This window comes from Chenopodium quinoa, unplaced genomic scaffold (genome assembly GCF_001683475.1).
Source record: "Chenopodium quinoa cultivar QQ74 unplaced genomic scaffold, ASM168347v1, whole genome shotgun sequence".
NCBI lineage: Eukaryota > Viridiplantae > Streptophyta > Magnoliopsida > Caryophyllales > Amaranthaceae > Chenopodium > Chenopodium quinoa.
The window spans coordinates 2,137,224-2,143,223 of NW_018745461.1; positions in this window are offsets into that span (position 1 = coordinate 2,137,224).

The following is a 6,000-nucleotide window of genomic DNA, read 5'->3' on the forward strand; positions in this document are numbered from 1 at the left end:
TATGCAAATGTGAAAGGGTTAGTTGAAGAGTGTAATAATAATAAAGATACTCGTAATAATTGCAAATGTGTGCAATTTTTTTTTAGGTGTTTGATTTGTGCAAGTTTGGTACTTGTTAGATTTGGTTGCCTTAGCTTCCACGTACATCACTCGTTTTGAATTATGATAATGCACTATAATATAAGTTATAAGGAAGTGATGCACTTATTTAGAAACGAATAGAATAAAAATTATAGTTGTGGCTTCAATTTTTGACTTTGATTGAGTTGTATTCCGCTATACTCTACGTGGACCTCCCAATTCAACTTGTTCTTACAAAATGTTCCAATAGTTTTGATTGAAAATGTAGCAGCAGTAATAGTAGTGAGCTAGTGATATAGTCTTTGTTTTTAAGCTATTGACAACTATATATCTACTCTAGTTATTTCTGATTAATTAATTGGTAGGCTTTTAGTAATAATATTCGCAACATGTAGCTCAATCTATTGATATTTAACAAATCAAAAGGCGAGAGTGAGGAATAGTCCAAGTGGTTAGATCCAGGAGATAAAGGAATCGATTGATATTCGATTCTCACCACCGTCCTTGTGGATCATTAAACAGCAAAAAAAAAAAAAAAAAAAAAAAAAAAAAAAACTATTTGCAATTTTTCTATGCATGGGTACAAATTACAGGCACACCACTTAAACGAGGTAATTGTATGTGACATGTGTATATGCTTTAATACTTGACAATGCAAGTATATGTGGATAGGGGTTGTACGGCATTCCGCATAGACACGTCAATGACAGATCCATTATGAGTTCAGTAGATTTAGCTAATCCTGTACTAAGCTAGATCCGAAAAATATAGAGTATGTAGGTCATTTTTGGAAAAAATATAGAAAGATAAGGGTCGGGATAAATTCTAGTCGTCGACGTATCAACCTTGCGTCGCCTTATTAATTAAGGCAATTTTTGGCATAAACAATAATCTAGATTAACTTGGCACATTTTTCTTGTTTGGGATTAAATTTGTTCATTAGATCAAATCAATGCAAATTGGATTAATAGGAGGAAATAAGACTTTCAACTTGCTATAGTAGATTAGTAGTAGCTTGTTATTTTTGTTGTATTTCTTCCAAGATCCAAATAGAGCTAGCGAATATGTGATAAAGTTTATTATTTGAGAGTTTATAACATACAATGAAATACTTGGAACGAACATCAATCATTATTTTATTGATCTGAGCATCATATAAATGTCAAATACTTCATTCTCTACAATTCAGATTACGTTTCTCCTAATGAGTATCATCACAATTTTGGCTTAATTGTAGTCGATTAATTAGTGTCATACGTAATCTGTTGTGTATAATTAGGGCATTTATTTGTTTATGAAAATGATCGAATAGTAGTACGGCAATCTTTTTTAATGTTCTGATTGTATATTAAATTAGTGTACGTACATTTGTCCTTTAAATCATCAAAGCCGATTTTTGTGTACGCAATATATATGAAGTAGAGGAACTAGAAATGGAGGAAAGTTATGCATTTACTAATGCATGACATTCATTAAAATATTATAAAAACACATGGTAGAGAGAGAAAAGATGAGAGAGATAGGAAGAGAGAGGCATGTGGGTGGACCACACCTATTTTTTGGTCGGATTGTATCACGTGATGGGGGACCACATGCTGATTGTTCCACTGAAAATTTATATAGTACTATTGAATCCTTAGTAGTACTATTTACGCATAAATTTAGTACAACTGAATGCATATATAATCCCATTATGTGCACATATAGTCTCACTGTATATTCAATGGTACCATTTAATCATCCAATGATATCAGAATATTTATTCATTTGTACATATGCATAATTACATGAATACCCTTTATTATGCATTTCTAAATGCCTAACATTCCTCCCTTTAAAATTCCTCTATGAAGTACATGCATGCTTAAGAAAACATGGTTCATGCTTGGATATTAGAAGCACTGATACATTAAATAAATTTTACTTTATCAAGAAAATATAAGGATGACCCTAAATTGGGTAATACTAAAGGGAGAACAATTGTTGGAAAAAAAATGCATGTTGATTCCGAATATATTAATAAAGAATTGAAGATGAAAGGGAGAATTAGGCCCTGTTCTATTCACCTTAAAAAAATAATATTAAGTAAAAATAATTTCAGTTCAGTAAAAATAAGTTCAGTTCAGTAAAATTAATTTCAGTTCAGTAAAAATAAGTTCAATTCAGTAAAATTAATTTCAGTTCAGTAAAAATAATTTCAGTTCAGTAACAATAAGTTTAATTCAGTAAAATTCAGTTTTCTTAAAGAAGAATTATAATAGAAAATCAGTAAAAATAATTTTAGTTCAGCAAAAATAATTTAAGTTCAGTAAAAATAATTAAAGTTCAGTAAAAATAATTTCAGTTCAGTAAAAATAATTTCAGTTCAACAAAATTAAGGTGAAGAGAACAGGGTCTTACTTAATTGAAGATCTCAATAATACAAATGTGGCGCAGCACGCAGAACAAAATCTATTGCACGCCACCACCAGTACAAGTTTCCTGGTGATACACGCCCCCCAATGTTAACACAACTCGGCCTTGTTCTCATGTGTCCTCACCAAGAGAACAATAGCTCTCTAGGTATAGTAGCTCGGTAATAACTTCTTTCTAATTAATTGCATTGCAATTGTCATAACTCAAACAACAATTAGTTGCACTAGCTTTTAAATAAAAAGGTGGTACAATTGTTAGAGGACCATCTCTAATAAAAGCTTAAACTAAGGGTTCGAGGAAGCCCAAGATAGCCCGTAGAAGTGTGATGCATCATGAGCCCCACCATGACCATATACAACGCTTAATATTCCACATTAAAAAGAGGGGTGGATGATGACATTTGAACTTGTAACAACCTTAATGTTTCATTGGCTTTTAATACCATGTTAAACTGACCAACAGTTGTATATAAATTAGGTCTCTTAGGTTCCAACTTTTTCTAATTAAAGTTGCTTTTCATATTGAAACAAGAGAGACTTGCTTAGGTTCTAACTTTTTTATTGAGCTCGCTTTCCATGTTAAAAGAAAACAGACATGTTATATATAAAACAGATCTCTTAGCTTCTAATTTTAAATTATTTTTTTATTGAAACAAATTAGTTTTACTTTTTTTTTTTTTTGAAAAGCAACAAATTAGTTTTACTTATATTTGTACATAATTCATTTGTTTTTGAAGGACTCTCATTTAAGTTATAAAAAAATTATGAAGTAGTAGAATTTATATACCATAATGAATTTCTTAAATTTAAAGGCTAATTAATAACACAAATTTTTATATACAGCCTGTTGTACCGTGCCGCAGGGATTACTTGAGTTTCTCGGTCAAGGTTATTACCCGAGTTTCCCGGTCAGGGGTTACTTGAGTTTTCCGGAGTTACTTGAGTTTCTCGGTCAGGATTACTTGAGTTATCGGGATTACTTGAATTTCTCGGTCATGGTTTACTCGAGTTTTTTGGCCAGGGGTTACTCAAGTTGGCGGGGTTACTCGAGTTTCTCGATGAGGGAATACTCGAGCCACAATTATTTGTGTGCGGCCTCATCGAGAAACTCGAGTAACCTCTGAGTGAGTAACCCTTAACCGAGTGAAACCCTGTCTGAATCCCTTAAGTAACCCCTGACCGTGTAATTCAAGTAACCCCTGACTGAAAAACTCAAGTAACCCCTAACCAAAAAATTAAAATTTCTGGGGTTATCCGTTCCCAAACTCGAGTCACCTAAGGAAGTCAAAACTCATTCTTGGTACTTTATGGACATCTTTATTTGTGTCTTATGGTTTCAAATCTCTTTATAACCTCAAGAGTTCTCCAACACATTCAGTTCATTTATTAAAAAAATGTCAAAAATTGATCCGAAATAATGTATTATAGCCTTCAATTTTGGACAATTTTCCACTTATTTTGACCCGGAAACAAAAATTGTCAAGATGCTTACCATGGACCCCTTAATACACCCCGTGAGTCTATTTGGGTGGGTGCAACTATCCAATATGCCTTTAAATGGTCAATTTACTCGTTCGCAACTTGCACCAATTTCGTAAACACAAGCCTACCACGGACATGTATTACAACATATAATGGTCATATATAGTTCCAAACTCCATTATATGACCCCAAGACGTATCCCCTAGGGCCTCAAGACTTTTCTCCAACGGATCCGTAACCTCTGACGAAATTCCTAAAAAGGGTGGTGCCTAACAATTTTGAAATTTTTTGACCTTTTTCGCCCAGAAAGGAAAATTTCCGAAACGTTTACCATGGTCCCTAACACCCTCCGGAAGTCTAGTTGGGTGGGTGGAACCATCCAATTTGTCTTAAAACAGTTAATTTACCCGTTCACAACTTTCATCAATTTCGTGAGCTCAATCCTACCACAGACATTTATGACATTATATAATGGTTATATATGGTTCCAAACGTCATTATATGACCCTAAGATAGATATATCCCCTAGGGCCTCAAAACTATTCGCCAGCGGGCCTCGTAACCTCCGAAATTCCTAAAAAACGTGGATAATAGCCTTCAATTTTGGAATTTTTTAACCTTTTTTTCGCCCGGAAAGAAAAATTGCCTAGATGTTTACTATGGTCCCTAACCCTCTCCGGAAGTCCAGTTGGGTGGGCGTAACCATCCAATTTTTCTTAAAACGGTCAATTTACCCGTTCACAACTTTCACCGATTTCGTGAGCTCAAGCATACCACGGAATTTATGACATTTTATAATGGTCATATAAGGTTCCAAATGGCATTATATGACCCTAAGATATATCCCATAGGGCCTCAAAACTTTTCTCCACCGGCCTTGAAACCTCCGAAATTCCTAAAAAAGCGTGGATAAAAAAAAGCTTCCTAAAAGTTACCCAATTTCAGCCCTTTTTAAATTAGACCCAACCCTTTAAAAGCTCATTATTTAATAGTTCAAAACCCGCCCCATTTAAATCTTGGATGGGTAAAAACCCTTTATAAAAGGGCTGACCAGGGCGTTAAATGGACCCCTAACCCATTAAACAGGTAGAGCCTCCTATTATTCAAAGTTTTAAACGAAAGAATAGAAGTTGTATTTTCTGAATTTGTGATGTAATTTTTTTTTTGAAGGTGATGTAATTAATTATTTTTATATTACATTGTCAATATCCTACATTTTTATTGGTAAACTTTTCTTAGACTAGTTGCCTGTTGCGCGCGATAGTTCAGCGTTTATTTTGTTGCTGTAATTATTGGCTTAATTAGATATAATTAAGTGTGGTCTTTATTTTTATTCATTTATATTAAGTATTATTTAATACATATATTTCCTAGTATTTTCTTTTATTAACATGATTGGTGTGATTAACAGAGTGTGCGGCAATTGTTTGTAGGCTTTTGATTAATATGCTTAAAACTTGTTGTAATTATTGCTAAGTTTACAAACTAACACTGCTTTAGTTAGCACATGGTGTTGTCATTTATAATATTGTTTTATTATTTTTTTTTGAAGAGATTTAATATTTTGCGGAGTTAGTATTGTTTGGTCTTAAAATCACGAACTAATATTGCTTATACTTCGAGGTTAGGAAAAGAGAGGGGATGAGTTTTTCTTAGTAATTACTTAGTAAAGATTATCACGTGCAATGGTTATTCTTAGATTTTGGTAAATAAACATGTATTGAAAAAAAAAGACTTCGAGGTTAGGAAAAGAGAGGGGATGAGTTTTTGATGGTGGGGACGAAGAAGGGTGGAATATCCCCTCCCTTTCTCCCACTTCAAAACTCAGTGTAAATTCAATTTTATCTTGATTAAAATAAACACCCCTAAAGGTTGTATTATTACAAAATAATCAAAATGTTGTATTATTAGAAAAGAATGGACCAAAAGTTGTATTATTTTTAGCAATATTTCAGTATACAAATTGAATTGTGTTTATCACAATCTAATAGGGTTATTATAATTGACATTTGCTCAATTATCA